Below are 26,570 nucleotides of genomic sequence, written 5' to 3' on the forward strand. Positions count from 1 at the left end.
CAGTTTCCCCCTCAGTCAGTGTCTCCCATCAGGAAGCTTCCATAAGCCTCTTATCCTTATCCATCAGAGGCCCAACAGAATGAAAGCCACAATCACAGAAAACTAATCAAGGTGATCACATGGACCACAGGCTTGTCTAACTCAGTAAAAGTATGAGCAATGTCTGTCTGTCTTGGGTGAAGGGCCACCCAAGACAGACAGGTCATGGTGGAGAATTCTGACAAAATGTGGCCCACTGGAGAAGGGAATGGCAAACCATTTCAGTATTCTTGCCTTGAGAACCCCATGAACAGTAAGAAAAGGCAAAATGATAAGACACTGAAAGATAAACTCCCCAGGTCGGTAGGTGCCCAACATGCTACTGGAGATCAGTCAAGAAATAACTCCAGAAAGAATGGAGAGACAAGCCAAAGCAAAAATAACACCCAGTTGTGGATGTGACTGGTGATGGAGTGAAGTTGATACTGTAAAGAACAGTATTGCATAGGAACCTAGAATGTTAGGTCCATGAATCAAGGAAAATTGGAAGCGGTCAAACAGGAGATGGCAAGAGTGAGCACTGACATTTTAGGAATCAGTGAACTAAGATGAACTGGAATGGATGAATTTAACTCAGATGACCATTGTATCTACTAATGTGGGCAAGAATCCCTTAGAAGAAATGGAGTAGCCATCATAGTCAACAAAAAAGTCCGAAATGCAGTACTTGGATGCAATCTCAAAAATGACAGAATGATCTCTGTTCGTTTCCAAGGCAAACTATTCAATATCACAGTAATCGAAGTCTATGCCCTTACTAGTTATGCTGAAGAAGCTGAAGTTGAATGGTTCTACGAAGACCTACACAGGTCTTCTAGAACTAACACCCAAAGAAGATATCCTTTTCATTATAGGGGACTGGAATGCAAAAGTAGGAAGTCAAGAGATAACTGGAGTAACAGACAAATTTGGCTTGGAGTACAAAACGAAGCAGGGCAAAGGCTAACAGAGTTTTGCCAAGAGAATGCACTGGTCATAGAAAACACCCTCTTCCAACAACACAAGAGAAGACTCTACACATGGACATCACCAGATGGTCAATACTGAAATCAGATTGATTATATTCTTTGCAGCCAAAGATGGAAGCTCTGTACAGTCAGCAAAAACAAGATCAGGAGCTGACTGTGGCTCTGATCATGAACTCCTTATTGCCAAATTCAAACTTAAATTGAAGAAAGTAGGGAAAACCACTTGACCATTCAGGTATGACCTAAATCAAATTCCTTACAATTATACAGTGGAAATGACAAATAGATTCAAGGGATTAGATCTGATAGATATAGTGCTTGATGAACTATGGATGGAGGTTCGTGACATTGTACAGGAGACAGGGATCAAGACCATCTCCAAGAAAAAGAAATGCAAAGAGGAAAAATGGTTGTCTGAGGAGGCCTTACAAATAGCTTAGAAAAGAAGAGAAGCTAAAGGCAAAGGAGAAAAGGAAAGATACACCCATTTGAATCAGAGTTCCAAAGAATAGCAAGGAGAGATAAGAAAGCCTTCCTCAGTGATCAGTGCAAAGAAATAGAGCAAAACAATAGAATGGGAAAGACTAGAGATCTCTTCAAGAAAGCTAGAGATACCAAGGGAATATTTCATGCAAAGATGGGCTCAATAAAGGACAAAAATGGTATGGACCTAACAGAAGCAGAAGATATTAAGAAGAGGTGGCAAGAGTACACAGAAGTATACAAAAAAGATCTTCATGACCCAGATAACCACGATGGTGTGATCACTCACCTAGAGCCAGACATCCTGGAATGCAAAATCAAGTGGGCCTTAGAAAGCATCACTATGAACAAAGCTAGTGGAGGTGATGGAATTCCAGTTGAGCTATTCCAAATCCTGAAAGATGATGCTGTGAAAGTGCTGCACTCAATATGCCAGCAAATTTGGAAAACTCAGCAGTGGCCACAGGACTGGAAAAGGTCAGTTTTCATTCCAATCCCAAGGAAAGGCAATGCCAAAGAATGCTGAAACTACTGAATAATTGCACTCATCTCACATGCTAGTAAAGTAATGCTCAAAATTCTCCAAGTCAGGCTTCAGCAATACATGAACCATGAACTTTCAGATGTTCAAGATGGTTTTAGAAAAGGCAGAGGAACCAGAGACCAAATTGCCAACATCCATCAGATTATCGGAAAAGCAGGAGAGTTGCAGAAAAACATATATTTCTGCTTTATTGACTATGCCAAAACCTTTGATTGTGTGGATCACAATAAACTGTGGAAAATTCTTCAAGAGATGGGAATACCAGACCATCTGACCTGCCTCTTGAGAAATTTGTATGCAGGTCAGGAAGCAACAGTTAGAACTGGTCATGGAAAAACAGACCGGTTCCAAATTGGGAAAGGAGTACATCAAGGCTGTATATTGTCACCCTGCTTATTTAACTTATATGCAGAGTACATCATGCAAAATGCCAAGCTGGATGAAGCACAAGCTGGAGTCAAGATTGCTGGGAGAAATCAATAACCTCAGATATGCAGATGACACCACCCTTATGGCAGAAAGCAAAGAAGAACTAAAGAGCCTCTTGCTGAAAGTGAAAGAGGAAAGTGAAAAAGTTGGCTTAAAACTCAACATCCAGAAAATGAAGATCATGGCATCTGGTTCCATCACTTCATGGCAAATAAATGGGGAAATATTGGAAACAGTGAAAGACTTTATTGTTTTGGGCTCCAAAGTCACTGCAGATGGTTATGGCAGCTATGAAATTAATAGACACTTGCTCTTTGGAAGAAAAGTTGTGACCAAGCTAGACAGCATATTAGAAAGCAGAGACATTACTGTACCAGCAAATGTCCGTCTAGTCAAAGCTATGGTTTTTCCAGTAGTCATGTATGGATGTGAGAGTTGGACTATAAAGAAAGCTGAGTGCTGAAGAATAGATGCTTTTGAACCGTGGTGTTGGAAAAGACTCTTGAGAGTCCCTTGGACTGCAAGGAGATCCAAACAGTCCATCCTAAAGGAAATCAGTCCTGAATATTCATTGGAAGGACTGATGCTGAAGTTGAAACTTCAATGCTTTGGCCACCTGATATGAAGAACGGACTCATTTGAAAAGACCCTGATGCTAGGAGAGATTGAAAGTGGGAAGAGAAGGGTATGACAGAGGATGCGGTGGTTGGATGGCATCACCATCTCAATGGATATGAGTTTGAGTAAACTCTGGGAGTTGGTAATGAACAGGGAAGCCTGCAGTACTGCAGTCCATGGTGTCACAAATAGTCAGACACAACTGAGTGACTGAACTGAACTGAACTGAATGAGTAAGTGGCTTCCCTGGTGACTCAGTTGGTAAAGAACCTCCCTGAAATGCAGGAGACATGGGTTTGATCCCTGGGTATGAAAGATTCCCTAGAGGAGGGTATGACAACCCACCCCAGTATTCTTGCCTGGAAAATCCCCATGGACAGAGGAGCCTAGTGGGCTACCGCCCATGTGATCACAAAGAGTCAGACATGACTGAGCTACTTAGCACAGCACAGCACCGCGAGTAAGAGGATTATTCCAACTATTTTGGGGAAGGGCAGAGATCTTCAGGAATTGGGCCACCACCTACCTTTTGGTCGCTGATTGTTGGCCTTGGAACTGTTATGGTGCTGGTGAGTGTGTCGCTTAGCTTATGCTACTGTATTACAATGAACACATAATGAAGCTCAACATCCACTGGAAGTTGAACATTCCACCATCTTGGACCTGGTTGGTTCTAACCAGTTTTTGTCATATCCTATTGCTCTATCATTCTTTTAAAGCCTGGGCCCTAACCCCTTCCCTCCTGTTTCAAAAGCAAAAATTTGCATGCTACTATGCACTTTCTCAATTAACAGTATTAATGAGAGGGAGCAGAAGAACCTTTGATTCAAAAGTAACAAAATGTATACTGGCCACCTTTTCCACCAAATAAAAGCTTGAGAGGGACTTTATTGGTCCCCTTCCTTGCTGTGTCACATGGTAGGCACAGAGTGAACATTCTTTGAGTGGACAAATCCTGAATTAATTCACGAAATAAATCAAGTAGGGCTAATCAGAATTCAATTATTTGATATCGAATATGCTGACTAACATTGCAGTTTTAAGATCTTAAAGACATGTGCATATTTAGTCAGTTCTTGACTATTCCTTCTGTAGCCTGTATATGCTTCTAGATCATCACCTAGAATCTCTCTTTACTGCTCATTTGTTGCTAGTTTTTTGCCCAATTGGTTTGCAGTCTATAACCATGTCTAAGCAGAAACCAGTTCAAGCCAGGCAATAATGTGAGTCTTCGCTCTAGAATGAGCTTATACCTTGAGAAAGTTAGACTGATTGAGCAAATGGGGTTTTGGGTGGTCTATATCAGGCCATCTATCTGTTTGCCCTGGTCCTCACAGTCCTGTAAAATTGAAGAGTGAGAGCCAACCCCGACTTCCTCAGAATCTTCCATGAATTGAGAGCACTGGCAATCTGTCTGGGGCCACAGTAATTGAAATTAATTGGATTTTAGAGATAATAACACTTATGCTAATGTGGGTATTGAGAAGTGACAATAGCCCTGGAGATAATACCTTAGAGAGGTGGGGTGGGAGAATTTGCTGTCCCAGCTGGAGAGATTAGGTATCCTGGTGGGGCGGGTGGGTTGCTGCTGGAGTGGGGGTGTGAGATGAGGTACATGAAGTTATAAAGAAGATGGGAGACTTCAGAGAAGCAAGAGAGGAGTAAAGTGGGGGCAGGGGTGGGGACGCGGAGAAAAGAAGAGCTTTTTTGGTTAAGGATAGCAGTCATAGAAATGAGCCAAATGGCCCTATTTCATGGTTTCTATGTATCAAGTGCTACGTGTTTATGCCATTTGATCCTCATAATAAACTCCTTAGGTGGTACTATGTTGTTTTCTTTATTTTAAAGAAGAGGCTTGCAGGGGTTAAATAACTTATCCCAGATTGCTTGGCCAATGCATGTGTAATCTTTTCTCCACACCACCTTTTGTTTGTCCAAAGCAGGAAACAAAGAGCAAAGAGGACCAGGAGATGTGAAGTTCTGCTACATCTCTGAAGAGAGTGATTTTGACAAAGGACCTGAAGGAAAAGACCTAGGACCTGAGAGAATAATTTCAAATAGTAAGCCCTTTATAGGACTTCCCTGGTGGCTTAGTGGTAAAGAATCTATCTGCAATGCAAGAGATCCAGGAGACGCCAGTTTGATCCCTGGATTGGGAAGATCCCCTGGAGGAGGGCATCGTAACCCACTCCAGTATTCTTGACTGGAGAATACCATGGACAAAGGAGCCTGGTGGGCTACAGTCCATAGGGTTGCAAAGAGTTGGACACTAATGAAGTGACTGAGCATGTACACACAAGCCCTTTACAAGGAAAGACCTTGGCTTACAGGTTTTCCCCTACCTTTGCATCATCAGCAATCTTCCCATGGGGCTCTGCATCAGTCCTGTCAAGTGAGGGGTTCATGATCAGAAGGTGAACTGCAAAGCTGTGCGATCAGCTGAACATGTTAATGAACCAAACATTACTGTAAGTGAGCATGAGAACCATCACCCCATCCTGGCCTGTGTCCCATTAACTGGGGAAATTGACCTTTGCAAACTTAATCTCCAATACCTTGGCCACCTGATGTGAAGAGCTGGCTCATTGGAAAAGACCTGATACTGGGAAAGATTGAAGGCAAAAGGAGAAGGGGGTAGCAGAGGATGAGATGGTTGGATAGCATCACTGACTCAATGGACATGAGTTTGAGCAAACTCTGGGAGAGAGTAAAGGATGAGAAAGCTGGGCATGCTGCAGTCCATGGGGTCACAAAGAGTTGGACACAACTTAGCGATTGACCAACAACAACAAACCTTATCTACACTGGGGTTTTCACACTGAGAAAACGCCTGCAAATTTTATTAACTGTATTAAGCTGGAAGTGGCACAGCAAGAAGATGGAGAGAGACTGGCTGGAGAGAATCAGATTTTGGAAGAGAAACCCCAGATCACATGAATGGTGGCCATGAGAGGGAGGGCAACCTCACTGTGAGTGTTCTGCCTAGAGTATGAGTAAGCTATTTTGTCAAGGATTCTTGAAGGTTAAGTAGTAGAATAATCTTGGAGAGAATCTGGGCCTTCTGAGACATACTGGCACTGCTCTGTGTGTGGCAGTGTGATGTGCTATGGAGAAATTTTGGAGATAGAGCTGGATTCAGTTACAAGCTGAACCATCCATTTGCTGGGTGACCTTAAGTACTTCACCTTGCATGCGTGATAAGTTGCTTCAGTCATGTCCGACTCTTGTGTGACCCTATGGACTGTAGCCCACCAGACTCCTCTGTTCATGGGATTCTCCAGGCAAGAATACAGGAGTGGGTTGTCATGCCCTTCTCCAGGGGAACTTCCCAACCCAGGGATCAAACCTACATCTCTTACAGGCAGTTTTTTTTTTTTTTTTTTACCACTGGCACCACCTGGGAAGCACTCGGTATGTCACCTTGTCACTCTAGGATGCTTAAGAGCCAAGTAGGGTACTAACACCCAGCTCCCAAAGTTTTCTTGTGGTTTCCAATGAGTGATTCGAACCCTTGGCCCATCACAGACACTCTATGAACAGTGTGGATTTTGTGGATGTGTTTATACTTCAACCAGGTTGTGGGAGTGGAGAACAGAAAACTGGGGATTCCTCCTCTTTATCTTTGACTTTTAGTATTCTTTTCTATATTATCAAAGAAGTCTGCTGAGATATGAACATTGGCCTTCAAACTCTATTTCACCCAGATTTAAGTCAACATTGAACTTTGTGTTTCGCAAATGGAAGGCCATATCACTATTAATCCATTTGGTCATTTCTTTCTTCTTATTTTGAGCTTTCTTCAGTTACTTATGCTTGAAAAAGTCTAAAATATACCTTTAATCTCCTTGTCATACAGCAACCTGCCATTTCCAGCTACTTCTTATAATAAAAGGATTCTTTATTCAGTATAATGTGCTAAGGCCGTATGCAAATATTGTTTGTTTGTTTTTTGCTATTTAGGTCAAATCATGGGACTCTTCTCGCGTGTTTGAGAAAGGGGACAAAATTAAAATGGTAGTGAGATTAACAAACACACTCAACCAACTAGATCTGGTCTCAGAACAATATTTAAACCAATTCCAAATTCATGGTGTGTTTAAATTTTATGAATTCTTCTTGGCTTGCCTTCCAAGTCATTAGGAAAGCCATTCACCTCCCTACTAATCAATCTGTCTAATTGATTGCTAATCAATTTCCAGAAGCCCTGAAATTCTAGCAAAACCGCCTGCCATCCCCTCTCCATCGCAGTACCCTGCCACTGCCCTGTTCCCTTATTGCTCTTGATCTTTGTCTCTGGGAAAACGTACACAGGCCTTATAGATCTCACTTGATCTTTTTGAAGCATAAACACAGCACCATAATGACAGTCAATTAAACAAAAAGGCTGTCTGTCCTGACACTGCAGTGCCCTGAAAACAGAGAAAACTACTAGCCACTTAGAAGCAATGAAAAGCACCAAACTGGGTAGAAATTGCAGTGCTGCTCTTAAGTTCAATTTTCCTTGTAGCTCAATTTCCTAGCTTTGCACTTTCCTAGGTAAATCATATTAATAGAAGAGAAGGAGGGGGGCATGGGGAGATAGGTGGTAGAGAGCCAGACAGTCCACTGAAGTGACAGTATCTCATCCTGAGCCACGAGGCAATAGGAAACAGGTACTTTTGACAAGCAGGTATTCAGCGGTATGAGAAGTCATTTAATAGGAAGTGGGAGCAGAGGTCTTCTGCTGGCAAGGAGTATCTTCATTATTGCTGTCATGGTGCCTGTTAACTATCCCCATCTATCATTCATTCAATACCTCAGTGAAATTAGCCAACTGCATATTAGAGCAAAGCTCGGATGTGCCAATCTCCCTGGAAAGCATTAAGCTGTCTTCTGTTATGCATTCTCCCCACCCTCCACTCTTTTTTTTTTTTTTAACTGCCCATTAATGAACTTTCATTTGCATCATGAAACAATGAAGTCCTTCGGCCAATTACGTGAAATGACAGGTGCTCTGTCAGTGTCCCTTGTCACCCGCTTGCCATCTTTGTGGAAGCGGTGGGCCAGAGTGGATTTATATTTCAAACATTACTTCCCTTTGCCCATTTCTGGATGGAAGCAGTACACTTTTAGCTGGCACAATGAGTCTCTGCCTTTGGCTTAATAAACTGGCTTGTGGCCAACCTGGATGAAAAACTATGAAGTCAGTTTTGACAGATCCCTTTACGGGATCCTAGCTCATAAACCGTGAGGGGAACAGGACATCTAGGAGCCATAATAAAATGGTTCTTTCCATCCCAGGAGATGCGTGCTGTAGCACATCTTGAGATTACTTTTGGCAGGCCTCCTCTGGGATGTTTCCCTTACCATAGAACTATTATTCCAATTGCTTTGATTCAGGAAAAAAAAAAAAAAAGTTAGCTTGTAGTTTTGAGCTGTCTTCTAGGGACTGGCACACAAGAAATAGCAGAAACCAACACTTATCATTATCAGCCAAGTGCGGTGCGACTCGCATTTATGTTAATTCTCCATTCAGTCCAGCAAAATAGATATGAAAACTGGTCTTACAATTGTGAAAGCTGAAGCTTTAATAGGTCAAGGAAATAATCCAAGATCGAAACTGCAAAACTATTACTTTTCTATTGCGCAAGGAGGCAGCGGTGAGCAAGGCGAGAAAAATAACATCAGGTCTTAGCTCTGCCACTTGTTAGCTGAGTTACCGTTGGGAAACCGTTTATCCTCTCTGTTCCCCCAATTTATCATCTGGATAATAAGAAGTAGGTACTGTTCAGCTCTAGGAATGTTATGAGATTAAATTAGACATCATAACAGCCTTGGGCACAAGGAAGGCACTCAATAATTTTTGTGACATTTTATTCCTTTTACGTATGCTACTCAGGGAGAAAGCTTAAAAAAAAAATCTCAGAAGAGAAGACAAGATATACTCATGTAAAAAAAAAAAAAAACATGGAAACATAAAAGCACTAAATTTCATAACACCATTTATTGATATTATATACATTTAAGTAGCATAGTATAGCACTTAGTAGAAAAGCTTATCATTAAGGCAATAGATGGGTAGTGCAAATGCTAAAAGCAAGAAGATTTGAATGAGAGAGAGATAATACTGAAGTCATAGGGAATGACAATCACCTTGCTAAGATAGCTTTGATTTTTAAAAATTATCTACTTTTTAAAAATAGGCAATACATTTACATGTATGTCTCAAATATCAAAAAGCTTAAAAGTTCACAAAGGGACGTTTTCCCCCCACATTTCTAACTTTTAGTCCCCTAGTATTCCTCCCCAGAGGCAACCAGTGTTGTCAACTTCATATCCCTGCAGAAATACAGTGTGTGTTTGGCTCAGTGGTGAAGAATCCACCTGCAATGAAGGATTTGCAGGAGACGTGGGTTTCATCCCTGAGTTGGGTAATTCCCTAGAGGAGGGCATGGCAACTCACCCCAGTATTTTCGCCAGCAAAATTCAATGGGCAGAGGAACCTGGCAGGCTATGGTCCGTGGAATCACAAAGAGTCGAACACACTGAAGAAACTGAGCATGCATTATAAGCAAATACATATAAATAATCTCTCTTACCTTATGCTACATTCTTTCTGAACTATTACTTACATGTTATTTCACTTAAAAGATATTTTAGAGATTATTGGTAGAGATTATTGTATATCAGTATAGAGAGCTTTCTTTCTTTTTGTACCAGCATAACATTCTATGGTATGAATGTATTATACTTTATTAAATTCCCATTGATGGATGTTAATTTTATTTCCAATCGTTTTCCACCAGTAAAAATGCTTCAGTGAATAATCATATACATATATCATTTCATATGTGTGTGAGACTATCTATAGGATAAATTCCTAGAATTGGGTTTCTGGGTCAAGGACCTTTCGCATTTGTGAAGTTAATAGATAATGCCAAATTACCCTCTGTAGAGCTTGTAATTTACCCTCCTTCAACATCATATGAGATATAGCTTTGCCATCCTAATATTGTAAAAAGTTCTGGATTTTTACCAATCTGATAGGTAAAAACAGTAACAGTGTAATTTAAACATTTATCTTTCATGTATGTGAAAGGTTGAGCATGCTTCAGAGTTGAAGATGTCTTTTGTAAAGACTTTATCCTCATTTCTGTTGTGTTGTTTATGTATCCTTTTAATGTGCTGCTTCAGTTATGTTTCCTGGTTTGTTACTTGTCTTTTAACTTCCTATATGTGTTCCTCCCACTGCCCCCCTCACCCCAGGAAGATGTTTTGTCTTTTTAACATAGTTAAACTTTAAGTATTTAAACATGGCTTTTAAAACTCACTGAATTGATTTAGAATTATTCCAGTGTGATTTGGGTCCCTGGTTTCTCTCCATATTCCTCCCAACTCTGTGTGGAAGAAAGTCCTGAGATGATGTTTCTACTGTTCCATGACTCTGTTATAGAGCCAGAGGTAAGACCCATCCACTCCTTTGCATGCATTTCACTTAATACTGGAAGCTTAATAAATATTAAATGGATGAATGGAGAGTGGCTAAAAGGATGAAGGAAATGCTGAATTGCTGAATTCAGGCCCTGACAGTGATATGTGAGTCTACCAAGCATGCAGACTAGATGTTTTTGGATTCAGTGCATTTATTCATTGGTGAGTGAGTTAACAATGCAGTATACAGCATCATCCATTTTGTGAGTGGCCATTAAATGTTAAGTTATATGCAACAGGTAGAATAGAAGGAGAGGGAGAGAAAAAAAAGAGGAGTCTGGATGAAAACAACAAAAAAGACTTCAGAACCTTGAACAGCAGTGGGGCAGGCAGCCCTAGGACAAATCACAAATAAAGGGATCCGCTTTGGGGCACCAGAACTTCCTCTTTTGCCCCATGTATAGTGCTGCTTCTCCTGTAGAGAGCTGGGTGCTGGGTTTTCAGCACCCTGTCCCCTTAAAAGTGGTGGATCTGGGCCTGTTCTTTGCAGATAGCTGAACTTTTGCTCCAGACTAATTTTTCAGGGCTGCCCATTTCATATAGAACCCATTTAATATAGAACATGCTCTGTGTCATCCTGAACACACAGGTCCCGTTCTTGACTACTTGACACTGGGAAGTGATCTGCTAAACAAATCATGCTAGGATGGTAATGACTACTACTATACATGTTACTCTTTAAGCCCAAAGAATGCATCTTTTATAGGAAGGTTTTATATGATAAGAAAGTCGATAATTGATGCATTTTGAACCTGAGGAATTTGGTTTACAAGTTAAACCAGGATATTTGGATCTAGTAAGCAGAATGTTTTACTTGTGGTAGTTGTTGTAGATAAGTGAACTGTGTGTGGGTCTTTAAACTGAAGACAAAATGAAAAGAGAAGCACCATTATAACAACTTTCTATGTAACTGTAGTGTTGTGGGCAGTTTGGGAATGGGGAGAGTGTACCAGGAGTCAGGGCCACCAGATCCCTGAAAATGTCTTTGATGCCCCTAAGAGCATCCTTAGAGCTTCTGCCGTCGAAGTTCTTCTGCATAGCTGGTAGTAAATCGCTCATAGGCATGCTAATTCTCTTTTATTTAATCTCATCCCTTTTCAGCACCCTTGACTGCCTGCATGTTTTTCTTTTCCATTCTGGTTCCTCAGGCTGGGAAGAACAATTTGACTATGCCTTGCTAACATACCTCAGAGCACTCATGATCATCCTCAATAGCCAGCTTAGATGTGTGTATTTAAGTTGCTAAATGCTCATCCTTGTAGAAGCCATTGCCTTGATTCTGTGTGACAGCATGCCATTTACTCCTGCTCAGCACACAACAGCAGTGGGAAGAGATGTCTGAGGGCTTCACCAGAAAGTGAAAAGAACTTCCCCAGAGGAGCAAATGATCTTGATGCTGGAAAATAAGTACATACGCATTTTTATTTTTTCTTAGTTAATTCCAAGAGAGGGGGTGTAAAGTGAGAGAATGTAAGGGTGCTACATCCAGGCTGTCAGAATGCTAAAGCAACATTTTTCATGATGCTTTAATACTTCAAGTGACTTAACTGTTGAAAGAAAGACTGATGATTATAGAATCTTAAAAGGCATGAGGGAGAAGAGAGATGACCCCCCAATACTTGTAAAGGATGCAGAGGGTGAAAAGGAGAAACTAACATCTATGTTGTATGCCGTATACTGTACTTATATTTTATTATATTAACATAATTATCATATATCATGATTAAAGAAGTTTTAAAAACATATTATAGTTGAGGAAACTGAGGTTCTGAGAGATGAGATAATTTTCTTGAGTTCTCAGTATTAGCACACAGTAGAATATATCAGCCTTATTCCAAATCTCATTTTGTACCTCCCCATATTATATCCTTCTGTTTTAAAGGTGGGCAAATTTAGACCCAGGAAAATAAAGTCTCTTTCTCCCATTTCTCAGTCCAGAGCAGCAGGAAGCCAAAGAGGAGAAAAGGTGAATGCTTTCATCTTCTTCCTTTTGTCCTTCATGTCTTTAATGATGTGTTTTGATCACTACAGAGATTCTGCAGTTAATGCAGTCTGAATCTCTTTCATTACATGCTCCTTTAAGTGATATACACTTAATGAGTTGATAAAGTGGTTGCAGTTTGGATCTCAGACGGTCGTACAAGGTACAGAGGGCAAGCTTCTTTCAGTAACTCATTACTCAGCATGCAAGTCAATACGCAAGGATCTTGACAGGGACCCATGCACATGTGCCTGTGTGTGTGAATGTCCAGACACCAAGCATGAGTGACTTTTTTTTTCTTTTTTGTCTGTCAATTGATTTCTTCCAGCTGGACCACTCTGTGCATCCTAGAAAGCTTAAGGAAGTTAGTGGTCCATAAATCATCCACTAAGTCCTCAAATGAGGCTCTCTCTATTGGAAATGGTAACAGTAATTCTATCAGGAGTATATTAGGGTTGTGAACTCATCAGTGTTGTCATAACATCTTTCAAGTCAAGTCATGCTCTTTGCACTTGCTGTCTAAAGCTGGTGTTTGGAGATAAGCTTTTGCTATGTATCACCAAGCCAGAAACTCTTAATGCAGAAAGGGAATCGTGCTTTCCAGCATGAAAGCAAAAAGAAAATCTGGAGCTTAACCACTTTGGTTAGTGCCCTAGTCCCTCTTGTGAACTCCCAAGGGTAAGATCTCTGTGATCCAACCACCCTTGGACTGATCCAACCCTGCTTAGACTGCTGCTAAGTCGCTTCAGTCATGTCTGACTCTGTGCGACCCCAGAGACGGCAGCCCACCAGGCTCTGTTGTCCCTGGGATTCTCCAGGCAAGAACACTGGAGTGGGTTGCCATTTCCTTTTCCAATGCATGAAAGTGAAAAGTGAAAGTGAAGTCGCTCAGTCGTGTCCGACAATTCGTGACACCATGAACTGCAGCCTACCAGGCTCCTCCGTCCATGGGATTTTCCAGGCAAGAGTACTGGAGTGGGGTGCCATTGCCTGAGGCTTTCCCAAATACGTTTGGTCCTGGCAACTTCTTCAGACCTCCTATGACCAGAAGTCATAGGAACACCGTTGGTAAAGGATGAGTTAAGATAAGCGTGTAAAAGTTCTAATGCAAAGTGTCATTTGACAAAACTTATATGACTCACGTCATACCATTTTAAAAGTTTTACCTCAACTATGAGCGTCCAAATAAGGAAAATTATAACTGACCTCAGAATAATACAATAACTCAACCAACTGTACAAAGTGTATGCTAAGAGTCCATGCTGCTGAGTCACGGTATTACCCTTATTCAACATGAATGATACACAGTGTGTTTATATGATCTCTTTCCTACAACACTGCTAATTAGAATTCTGTATCTTTTATGGCTCAGTTAACATGCTCTCACATTATCAAATATATGTTCATGAAAAAAATTAACAACCAGAGAACAAAATTACATGATTTATTCATTCACACATTTTTATAAATCTTACCAAATGAATTTGACAGCTAGTTATATAAAATTATCAATATCAACAAGAGTATACATTACTTCCTTTCCGGGTATTTTTAAAGTGAAAGTTGATCTACAATTCTGTATCTTTATAAAAGGTTTTTTTATTTTTTTCAAGATGCTACCATTCATCCTCCATTTTTATGAAACTTATATGAAAAACTATATTATTAATTTGATCACAAGCCATATTAAAATTATGTTAATTTGTATTCACCTTTAAGCTAGAAGATATTCAGTTAAAGTGTAATAAAACTATGTGGTTTACTAACTCTTCATTTAGAAAGACTGAGGCGTGTTTGCCAAGAAAGGGTCTGATTAACTACAACAACTTATATCAGTAATCTTAAAATTTTAAGAATCTGGTGACTCCACTTTCAATTTTCATAGTAATGCCACTCAGAAATGCTGTCTACCAAGCTCAGGACCCACATCACACTTATTGAGAAAGACTATCTCCCTGAGTTTTATAGCCGCAAGGAAATGAATTCTGTAAACAACTAAGTCATCCTGAAAGAAGACCTTAAGTCTCAGGCGAGACCTCAGCCCTAGCTGACACTTTGATTTCACCCTTGTGGTAATCTGAGCAGAAAACCCAGCTAAATTCTGTCTAGACTTCTGACTTGCAGAACTGTGAGATAATGAATATGTGCTGTGTTAAGCTGTTAAGTTTGTGGTCATTTGCTACACAGGGATAGAAAATGAATAAACCCATTTATTCCTTTTTTTCCCTCCACTGCTACCAAATAGATTCCCACAGGTGTCTTCTTTTGTTATTTTATCTATACTATTTCCACAGTCTTCCTGGAATCAGTTTTCCTTTCATCCCACTTCATCTCCTGGTAAGCTATTCCATTCAAAGACATGTGACTTTTTGTTTTTTAATCTCAGTTTAAACTTTTTATTTTGTGTTGGGGTATAGCTGATTAACAAACAATGCTGTAATAGTTCCAGGTGAACAGTGAAGAGACTCTGCCATACATATACAAAAAGGCATATGGCTTCTATATTCTGTATATCAAGGATCCCCAACCCCTGGGCCACAGACTGGTGGTGGTGAAGCCTCATCTGTATTTACAGCTGCTCTCCATCCCTCACATTACCGCCTGAGCTCAGTCTCTTGTCAGATAGTGGCAGCATTAGATTCTCATAGGAGCGGAACCCTACTGTGTACTACCTATGCCAGGGATCTGGGTTGCTTGCTCCTTTTAAGAATCTAATGCCTGATGATCTGAGGTGGAGCTGAGGCAGTGATGCTAGCGCTGGGGAGTGGCTGCAAATATAGATTATCATTAGTACAGTAAATGTAATGTTCTTGAATCATCCCGAAACCATCCCCCAGCTCGCCCACCTGCCTGTCTGTGGAGAAATTGTCTTCTATGAAACCAGTCCCTGGTGCCAAAAAGGTTGGGGATCACTGCTGTACATTGTTTGCTCTGTTGGTTAAAACTCGGTTTTGCATTTCTGAAATAGGCGTGTGTCTCATGATAGATGTGCACATTTATTGTAGTGCTTGTTTTCTTCCCCAAAAGCTCTTATTAAATTGATGATACATCTTACCAATGAATAGTGTCTAAAGTGAAAAAGTTAGTCATTCAGTCATGCCTGACTCTTTACAACCCCAAGGACTGTAGTCCACCAGGCTCCTCTGTCCATGGAATTCTTCAGGCAAGAATACCGGAGTGGATTGCCATTCACTTCTCCAGGGGATCTTCCTGACCCAGGGGTCGAACCTATGTCTCCTGCATTGCAGGTAGATTCTTTACCGTCTGAGGCACCAGGGAAACCTAAGCTTAATAGTGTCTAAGAATCGAGGAAATCTGATCCAGTAGTTCAGTCCTAAGCATGACTGTGTAGCACTAAATAATGTCTAGAGAGAACCTTCAGATACCCTCCAGGAGGACAGAAGCAGGTATCCTTCTTATGAATCTCTTCAACAGCATCAGTAGTAAAATATGCTGATGTCCAGTCCTTTCTCTATGAAGAAGCTGCTGGGAACAACTGTGGGATTTGGTTTATTTGCATTTATTTTTCACTTTCTCATTGTTCTAGGTTGGGGACATCCTGGATTCCTTTGACATTCCTCTTCTTCTTCAACCTCAATGACCTGCATCTCTGAAACATACTATTCCCTGATTCCCAAATGACATCACAGATGGTGACATATTCATTTTAGTTTGTGCATCGATCCTGGATCTGACCTATGAGAGTGACCAGGATCTGGCCTCTTCCCAGGGTTCCCAGGCCACTCATTCTCTTATGCAAGCTCTGGTTGGATTTACTTTAGGCGGAGGAAGAGCGCGCTCAGGCACTTGACCAGACAGCTCAGTTATCGTTTACTAGCTGCATAATCTTGGGAAAGCCGCTCCTCCCTCCTCTGGTGTCAGTTTCTCATCTGTTGTTGTTGTTTAGTCCCCAAGTTGCGCCTGCCTCTTTGCGACCTTATGAACTATAGCTTACCAGGCTCCTCTACCCATGGGATTCTCCAGACAAGAATACGGAGTGGGTTGCCATTTCCTACTCCAGGGGATCTTCCAGACCCGGGTATTAAACCCACGTCTCCTGCATTGGCAGGCAGATTCTTTAACACTGAGACACCTGGGAAGCCCTTTCTCATCTGTACAGTGGTGCTTTTTAAAGGTTTTTTTTTTCTCATCTCTATAACTAGCCTGACCTTTTTGCCCCTTTATTACAAATCTCTCTAAAGCCATAGCAGAGGGTGGGTACTGACTACAATGGAGTCAGTCCATGGCACTGAGGGCTTACAGTATTCCTTGGCATCCCAGGAGGGGGTGGGGAAAAGCCTGGGCCCCCTTATTCATCCTGTCGTTCTCAGCAGGAGACAGAGCCATAATCTACATTTCGCACAGCAGATTTCCCTCACAACCAGACTAACTGACATCCTTCTGTCTCCAAGTTCATTCCTGCAGATGTTTTCAAGCCTCATCACTTTATCATAATTGTTATGATAAACATCTCTACCAAAATGATAGTAAAAACTCAATTTTCCTGAGCAAAATTAACAACAAAAAGTGTTCATGGCTCGTGCAACCTGGTTATTAAGCTGTAGCAGGAATTGACTGCAGCTGTGAAATAAGATATAATTAAAATCTGGGGCCCTTTACCACGTGTCTGGTTTGTGCATTTGCAGTGTTGTAGATACATGAATTACTGGGGCTGACCAGTTTAAGCTGTCAATTGGGAACCTGTCCAGTGGAATTATATTCATCTGAATGTCAGGAGTCAGGGAGGGGGGCGGGATGGGAGGGAGAGGGAGAGAGAGAGAAAGATGGGAGAGAGAGAGACAAGTACAATACATTCAGGAAAGTACAGCAATAACTTGGGTAAATAGATAAGTAGAGGGAAAGTAGGAAACTCTAGCAATAACTTGGGTAAATAGGAAGATAGAGGGGAAAGATCCTCATCATGGACTCCAGTTCAGATCTGCCATCAGCTGTGCAATCTTGAATGAGTCATTTATCTCTGGGATTCTTAGCATCCTCTGATGGTATTAGGAGAAGGCAGTATATATTATTCATAAGATTCTTTGCTCTAACATTATGGGCTACTATTCTACTTGCTCAAGGTAGAAAGGATAGGCCTAACATGAATAACTTGGAATCATAAGAGTAAAAAACATTACAGGTTCATTACCAAAAGACAAGACTGATGAAGACGAAGCCAGGAATCATGAGCAGTGGATTCAGTTACTCTGGTTGGACTCCTGTTTTTCAATTTATGTGGGCATTATTATCTCATTAGCTCTTTTTTCCTAAATGATCACACTTTTATTAAACTCATGTGCAAAACTCTTTTCTTCTGAAGCCCTTGGCTGGGCTGTTCATTAATGTTTTGCTTATTATAAGAGTCAAAGGAATTTTTTTGTGACTGACCTCTGTTTGGCCCCTCCACCCTATGACCATCCCTAGATGCAGTGGTATCTCCCACTCTTTCATATCATTTCAAATATTAATAAAATGTATATGCATGTTACATATATTATGGGTCCTCAAGGTCTCAATAGATCTCTGTGGTTTTGGCTTCACTTATACCCTTCAGATCTATTGAAACAAACTGGTGCTAAGTGAGAATATCTTTTATGCCTGCTTTTTCAAGTGGGCTTTAAAGAGTCTGCTGTTCTTATCTTGGATAGCTCTGAGGCCATGGACAGTAGGTCATAGATGGGGCTCTGCTTTGGAGCTGTGATATAGGACAAGAAAGTTAGTGGTCAGCAGGGTACCTGGAACCCAATGATCTGCTGGATGAAGCTGTCCTTCACACTGAGGGTTGGGTTGATGAATTATAGGCTCACTCTGTCTCTCACAGAGGCTAATTCCAGGCACTCGCAGGGGTTTGGCCACATGTCTGTTAGTTTATCTTCTAATATCCCAGAAAGGGTCCATCCTCCAACTCCCCATTTGTCTCCTATGTCCTTTCCACAGCCCAAAACCCTCTGATGACGAATGTCCATCGACAGGGGGATGGATAAAGAAAATGCAGTATATAAATAGCCAGGACATGGGAGAAACCTAGATGTCCATCGGCAGATGAGTGGATAAGAAAGCTGTGGTACATATACACAGTAGAATATTACTCAGCTATTAAAAAGAATGCATTTGAATCAGTTCTAATGAGGTGGATGAAACTGGAGCCTATTATACAGAGTGAAGTAAGTAAGAAAAAAAACACTAATACAGTATATTAATGCATATATATGGAATTTAGAAAGATGGTAACGATGACCCTATATGCGAGACAGCAAAAGAGACAAAGATGTAAAGAACAGACTTTTGGACTCTATGGGAGAAGGCGATGGTGGGATGATTTGAGAGAATAGCATTGAAACATGTATATTATCATATGTGAAATAGATTGCCAGTCCAGGTTCAATGCATGAGACAGGGTGCTCAGGGCTGGTGCACTGGGATGACCCTGAGAGATGGGATGGCGAGGGAGGTGGGAGGGGGGTTCAGGATGGGGAACACGTGTACACCCATGGCTGATTCATGTCAATGTATGGCAAAGACCACCACAATAGTGTAAAGTAATTAGCCTCCAATTAAAATAAATAAATTAATTTTTTAAAAAAAAATTCTTACATGGAAGAAAGGAGATATAATAGAAAAGTGGTTACATAGAAGCTTGAGTTGTAATTGGAATGATCAATATCAATATGTGATAGTATCAGTAACAAATATTTCATACATATTTTGTAGTTCTGTCCAATGAACAGCCCCAAAACAATAATCAACCCAGAAATAGCATGCATCCTTTATGCTTAGATTGTGATACAATGTAAACTCTCATTATAATTTCGCATTAAAAGAAACCAGGGCTTTGGGGAGGAGCGGTCAAATTGGGGACATGGTTAAGAAACGAACCAGACAAGCCTACAGCATCCTGTATTACCAGAGAGAAAGAAAACTTTCAAATATTGCTAGGGTCATGTCAAAAGGATTCAGAGGCCAGCTTTAAAGGGCTCCTAGTGGTCAAAGATGGGACAATCTGAGCTCAAACATGATGATAACTACAATGGATTGAAGCTCATAAAAATGTTTACATTGAAAAGCTTATAATGATTGTGTGTGCGCATTTGTGTATATACCCTTTGGAAAATGATAAGGAAGCAACTCATTATCTTGAAAATTGGTGAATAAAGAGAATGAGTCCAACATTAAAAAAAGAAGAAGAAAATGCAGTATATAAACACAATGGAATATCCAACCATTAAAAAGAATGAAATAATGCCATTTGCAGCAACATGAATGGACCTAGTGAGTGTCATACTGAGTAAAGTCAGTCAGAGGAAAACAAATGCTGTATGATATTTCTTATATGTGAAATCTAAAAAACAGTGATACAAATGAACTTATTTACAAAACAGACAGAGACAGGCTTAGAGAACAAACTCGTGGCTACAAGACGGGAAGGGCTGATGGGGGAGGAATAGTTAAGGAGTTTGGGATAGACATGTACACAATGCTATACTTAAAATGGATAACCAACAAGGACCTACTGTGTAGCACAGGGAACTCTATACAATATTATATAACAACTTAAATGGGAAAATAATTTGAAAAATAGGTACTTGTATACGTATAACTGAAACACTTTGCTGTACATCTGAAACGATCACAGTATTGTTGAAGTGAGGTGGAAGTTGGTCAGTCGTGTCCAACTCTTTGTGACCCCATTGACTATACAGTCCACGGAATTCTCTAGGCCAGAATACTGGAGTTGGTAGCCTTTCCCTTCTCCAGGAGATCTCCCCAACACCAGGGATAGAACTAGGTCTCCTGCATTGCAGGTGGATTATTTACCAGCTGAACCACAAGGGAAGCCCAAGAATACTAGAGCGGGTAGCCTATCCCTTCTCCAGCAGATCTTCCCAACCCAGGAATAAAACTAGGGTCTCCTGCATTTCAGATGGATTCTTTACCAACTGAGCTATCAGGGAAGCCCACAGTATCAACTATAATATAAAATAATCTTTAAACAAGACCCCTTAAAACCCTCCGCTGCCATGTCTTTCTTCAGTCTTCAATGTCAAACTGTGGAGTGGGGTATGCTCTTGGTTCTCTCCAGGCCTTTGTTTCTTTCACAGATGAATGTGCAAACAGACTAGATAATCTCCAAGTTTTCTTTCTGTCATGGACTGTTATGCTTCTTAGACAGGTGTGAACAGCTGTGGCTGGATTCTAGCAGAATTGTGATAAAGCATCTTGGACCAATTTTCTTCTTACAACCATTTAATATAGGTTTTCATAGATTGAAGGTAATTCCTGCCCCTGCCATTCATGATAGAGGCAAGTAAATCTGACAAGGGACAATGAAGGAAAAAGGGCAAAGGGACATTAAAATATATCTAACACCAGGGCCTGACCCTGTGCCAGGTGATGCCCCCAACATAACATCATTTGGAGGTACATTAAGTACACAGGAACCCAGGCTCTGGGTTCCGGCCGCCTGTCATGGAACTCTGGCTGTAATACTAAGTATCTATTTGGCCTTGGGTAAGTTATCCCACACTTCTGCATCTCAGTCACCTGATCTATAAAATGGTACTAGAACACCCTTGTTACAAATTTCCTGTCAGAAGAATATGACAGGAATGTTTGTACATGCAAAGGACATAGAAAAGATACTGACACATATTAAATGTTTGTACATGCAAAGGACATAGAAAAGATACTGACACATATTAAATGCTGAATAAGTGTTAGCTATTATTACTACTATTCAATCTTTTTATTATTTATCTATGGCTGCACTGGGTCTTCATTGCTGCATGCAGGTGGTGAGTGGGGGCTACTCTCTGGTTGCAATTCACGGGCTTCTCATGGTGGTGGCTTCTCCTGTTGCAGAGCATGGGTTCTAGTGTATGTGGGCTCCAGTAGTTGGTGTGTGTAGGTTTAGCTGCTCTGTGGCATGTGGGATCTACCTGGACCAAGAATTGAACTTGTGTCCCTTGCTTTGGCAGGCAGATTCTTAACCACTGTACCACCAGAAAAGTCCACTACTATTCAATCTTAATCACACATGCCTTTTACGAATATGAAAACTGAGAATCAGGGAGGTTAAGTAGCTTGCTTGAACTCACTTAGCCACTGAGTGGCAGAGTTGGGATTCAAACCCAAGTTTATCTGGCTTCAAAGCCCATAATCTCTTTTCTACTCTAAAAGTCTTAAGAGACAAGAATCTGGAAGAATTATCTTCCCTCTCAATTTTGGCTTCTAAAGCATCACCATAAGAATGTTTTAAAGAAAACTGGGACTCACTCTTCATTTCCCACATAGACTCTGGTTTAGGAAAGCAACCATAATGTCGAGAATTTGATGCATTGAGCATGTAATAAATCTGGGCCCAGTCAAAAACTGAGGCTGCAGCAGAACCTGTGCCATTGGCTTCAGAAGATCTCTTTCCACTGGCTGGTGGGAGAGAGGTCTCCTTTGGAATCAGACATTTGTAATGGAAATAGGTAACTTAGTCTCTGAAAGTCTTGATTTTCACATCTATTATAGGAATGGGGGCATCCGAGGTGGTTCAGAGATAAAGAATCTGCCTGCAATGCAGGAACTGCAGGTTCAATCCCTGGGTCAGGAAGATCCCCTGGAGGAAGGCATGGCAACCCACTCCATTATTTTTGCCTTCAGAATCCCATGGACAGAGGACCTTGGCAGTTCAGGTCATAGGGTAGCAAAGAGTAGGACATGGCTGAAGTGACTTAACATGCACACATAGAAATAGGAGTCTGGGCCACCTGCCTTGCAGGATAGTGGCCAGGGTGGCAAGACACCACTTCCGCCAGTTCCCTCGAACATTACACAGGAAATCTTAGCTCATCTTTATTTTCTTTCTGCTTTCCCCTTTCTCCTACTGTTCCTTGAGCAGATAATTCTTCCTAACAATCAGAAATTAAGTATCTAAGATCTTGCAACCATTGCTGTGTTTTTATATATAAAAACAAAAGCTTATTGAGGACTGTAATTGCTCAGGGATTTCCCTCCTTGAAACCTCTTTGGGTAACCAGAGTCTCTCTGGCTCCTCTCATACTGTTTCTGATGTTAACATTTTAATAACACATTCAGAGTGTTTTTGTTTTATGAATTTTAATACAGATGGAAGTTCTCCCCAAGAGATGTTTTTAAAACAGGTGTTTTAAAGTGAATATCCACATGCCTATTTCCGTGACTAAAAGCCATTTTTCCCCACTCCAGACGTCAAATTGTTCTAGTTTTCAGGCAGCTCCAAAGTGGTCACCTGTTTTGTTTAGCATTTCTTTACTTTTCTCTGAACTGCAAGCTGAAAGATCCATAAGTGGGTGCGTGCATTGTACAAGTATGTGTATGTATGCATATGTGTGTGTTGAACATTCAGAGAAGTTTGCCCACAGTTTGATGTTAACCTTCTTTCTCACAATGGTTCAAGAAAATAGCTGTAACACCTCTGAAAATATCTCTGAGAGTGTCTTCAGTTCAGTTCAGTTCAGTCATTCAGTCGTGTCCGATTCTTTGCGACCCCACGTTCAAGGTCAAGAGGGGCGGCCGTGAGGAGATACCCCTCATCCAAGGTAAGGAGCAGCAGCTGCACTTTGCTGTAGCAGCCATGAAGAGATACCTAACGTCCAAGGTAAGAGAAACACAAGTAAGATGGTAGGTGTTGCAAGAGGGCATCAGAGGGCAGATACACTGAAACCATAATCACAGAAAACTAGTCAATCTGATCACACGGACCACAGCCTTGTCTAACTCAATGAAACTAAGCCATGCTGTGTGGGGCCACCCAAGGAAGGCGGGTCATGGTGGAGAGGTCTGACAGAATGTGGTCCACTGGAGAAGGGAATGGCAAACCACTTCAGTATTCTTGCCTTGAGAACGCCATAAACAGTATGAAAAGAAAGTGTCTTACTAGGTAACAATCCACGTGTCTATTCTTTTGAACTCATCTGTTTCTCTGAATGTTAAGTGAAAGAATTGTAGGAACTGCCTGACCCAGTGGAAGTTTCAGGTCTTAACTTCATACAATGTGTTTGTGCCTTTGGTCTCAGGGTTTACAGAGCGGGGTGCAATAGCTGGAACCAATGTTTACTGGAGAGATGAACAGCAGGAAGAGAGACAGCCACTGGGGTGAAGTGAGATCCTAATGGAATTTTCCAAATGTTATATCTAAGGGAATTTCCCTGTGGAAGATATTAATAGGGATTCCTCCAAAGTTAGGGTTGCAAAACCTTGGGCCATACCACTCTTCCAGTTCCTTCTTAGGTGTCAAGATGCCTGATTATAGATGAAGGGCTCTCAGTTCAGTTCAGTTCAGTTGCTCAGTCATGTCTTGACTGTGACCCCGTGGACTGCAGCACGCCAGGCCTCCCTGTCCACCACCAACTCCCGGAGTTTACTCAAACTCATATCCATTGAGTCGGTGATGCCATCCAACCATCTCATCCTCTGTTGTCCCCTTCTCCTCCTGCCTTCAATCTTTCCCAGCATTAGGGTTTTTTCAAATGAGTCAGCTCTTCATGTTATAGTTTAATTGCTAAGTCGTGTCTGACTCTTTGTGACCCCATGGACTGTAGCCTGCCAGGCTCCTCTGGCCATGGGATTTCCCAGGCAAGAACGCTGGAATGGATTGCCATTTCCTTCTCCAGGGGATCTTCCCAACGCAGGGATCAAACCCAGGTCTCCTGCACTGGCAGGTGGATTTTTATCCACTGGGTCACCAGGGAAGTCTAGTTGTAAAGTATTAATAAAGAGTGGATGAATCCTCTGTAAAGGATCCTGGAAACTAGGCTCATCCCTTTTGAAGAAGGCTGGAAAGCAATGTACTTCTGATTTTGAGACCATAGTGCCAGAAGGAATGAACATTAGGGCTAGGAAGGATCCCAGACAGTCAGCTCATTCAATCTCATCTTCTTCTTTGGGGAAAGGAGCCTTGCTCAAAACCCTTGAAGTAGCAGTAGCAGAATGGTGATGATGAATCCCCCATCGCCCACTCCTGGCATGTGGTGATGCAAGATGCCAGGCTCACCGCTATAGTCCAGAAATGTGGAACAGGGAAGAGAGAGGGACTGAAGATGCAGAAGGAGAGATGCAGAATAGACAAAGGAAGAATTTTTAGATACTGATCCTTAGACTGGATGGCTGGGGGTGGCGGGGGAACGACAGAGCAGGGATGCACCTTGAGTTGAGCAGATTTAACAATCTTCTGGTGAGAGTTATAAAAAGTATCAGAGTAGGAGAAACAGTGTTTGCCTCGGAAAAGGGAGTGGAGAGAGGGGAGAGAGTGGGGTGCAGCACCTGTGGAGAGATCTCAATGCTCCCTGGAGAACGAAATTTTGGAGACATTTGGCAGAGCTTAGGGAAAAGAAAAAGTGGTCATGTTCCACTTACAAAGAAAAGACATATGGGGATTTAGATTATAAACAGGCAGAAGAGGAGGAACGAGGTATCCTTTTTTGAGATAAAGCCTCTCTGAGACAAAAGCAGTGCTGAAATCAAAGCCGAATCCGGCCTCTGTACCCCAACCCCAAATTAAATCTCAGAGACAGAGTTTTGGGTGAAGCAGGAAAGAATAGCTTTAGTGCTTTGCCAGGCAAACTGGGACACAGGGGGCTAATGTCTTCAAAACTGTGTGTCCCAACCCAGGTGGGGGTGGGGTGGGGGTTTGTGAGGGGCTTCCCTGGCTGCTCATACAGTAAAGAATCTGTTGCAATGCAAGAGACCCAGGTTCCATCCCTGGGTTGGGAAGATCCCCTGGAGAAGGGAATCGCAACACACTCCAGTATTCTTGCCTGGAGAATTCTATGGACAGAGAAGCCTGCTGGGCTACAGTCCATGTAGTTGCAGAGCTGAACACAACTGAGTTGTTGTAGCCACGAGTTCTGAGAAACAAACTCAATCAGGACAATGCAGATAGTGGAGTGCAGTTTATTACACAGGAGGGCCCAAGGCAGAGTCTCCTCTTCACCAAGGACCCCGACCAGTTTTTGTGAAAACCTTATATACCCTAAGTGTACGTGCCCAAACCCACCTCCCCAAATTCCCTGAAACTAGTCTGAACAAAGGAAAAGAAAGATACAGTCAAAGATAACCCGTGATTCATATGCCTTAAACCTAGGTAGTTAACAGTGGACAATTATTAATAGGCCTGTGGTCATACCCCAATAAGCATAATAGAATTTATGATTCCATTCAGTTATGCAGATAATTAGGGTATTTTTTTAGGTGATGGAGAGACTAGGTATGAGCCCTGAGGCTCTTCCAGCTGGGGGGTCTGGTTTTTCAGTTGGTATGTCATTTCCATAGATACTGGGCATATAGATCAAAGTCGATAGTCCAGCCCAAGATGGAGTCCTGCTTTCAAGATGGAGCCTGTTCTGTTTCTTCCTTCAGAGTGACTAACACATACACACAAAATTTTGCAGTTGCTAGTATAAATGTTTGTGCATAGTCCAGCAAAGGGAATAATTAAACCAGGTCACTGAAGACTGAAAAATGTCTTCATGATATCTCAAGATGCAGGAAATATGCTGATTTTTCAGTTTCTGGGGAAAATGTGGACCCTGCTGTTGGTACCTACTGCTGAACATCACCTGCCTGCTTGTGCCCTGTGATGTCAACAGTATCGGAATATAAGCAGTGCCCACCTGGGCCCCTTGAGGGCTCTTTCACTGTGCCCCTGTGCCTGGCCTCAGGGCAGAACCTTAGCCTGGTGGTGGAAGTCCACATCCATTCTGTAGCCCCCTCTGCTCCTCCTCACTTCCCCCATAATCCAAGCTTCGTGGCTCACAACTTCCCAAGTTCAAAGACAAAGCCAGCCCATCCCCCAGCAGACGTTACCCACCTTACTCACTTTTTAAATTCCTAAACAAGGCACCCTGTGGTCTTAGCTTAGCCCAGAGTCTGGCATAAGGAGCAGACTCAGGAAGTGGCAGATTTTATTATTTTGGCTTCTAGTGCCTTCTCTCCCAAAGGGCAGGGTAACGACTGCTGAATTAGACACTGGGAACCAAGGAGGGTGATGAGCACACCCAGGGGCAAACCTCAG

Source organism: Bos javanicus, chromosome 8 (assembly GCF_032452875.1).
Source record: "Bos javanicus breed banteng chromosome 8, ARS-OSU_banteng_1.0, whole genome shotgun sequence".
NCBI classification, from domain to species: Eukaryota; Metazoa; Chordata; class Mammalia; order Artiodactyla; family Bovidae; genus Bos; species Bos javanicus.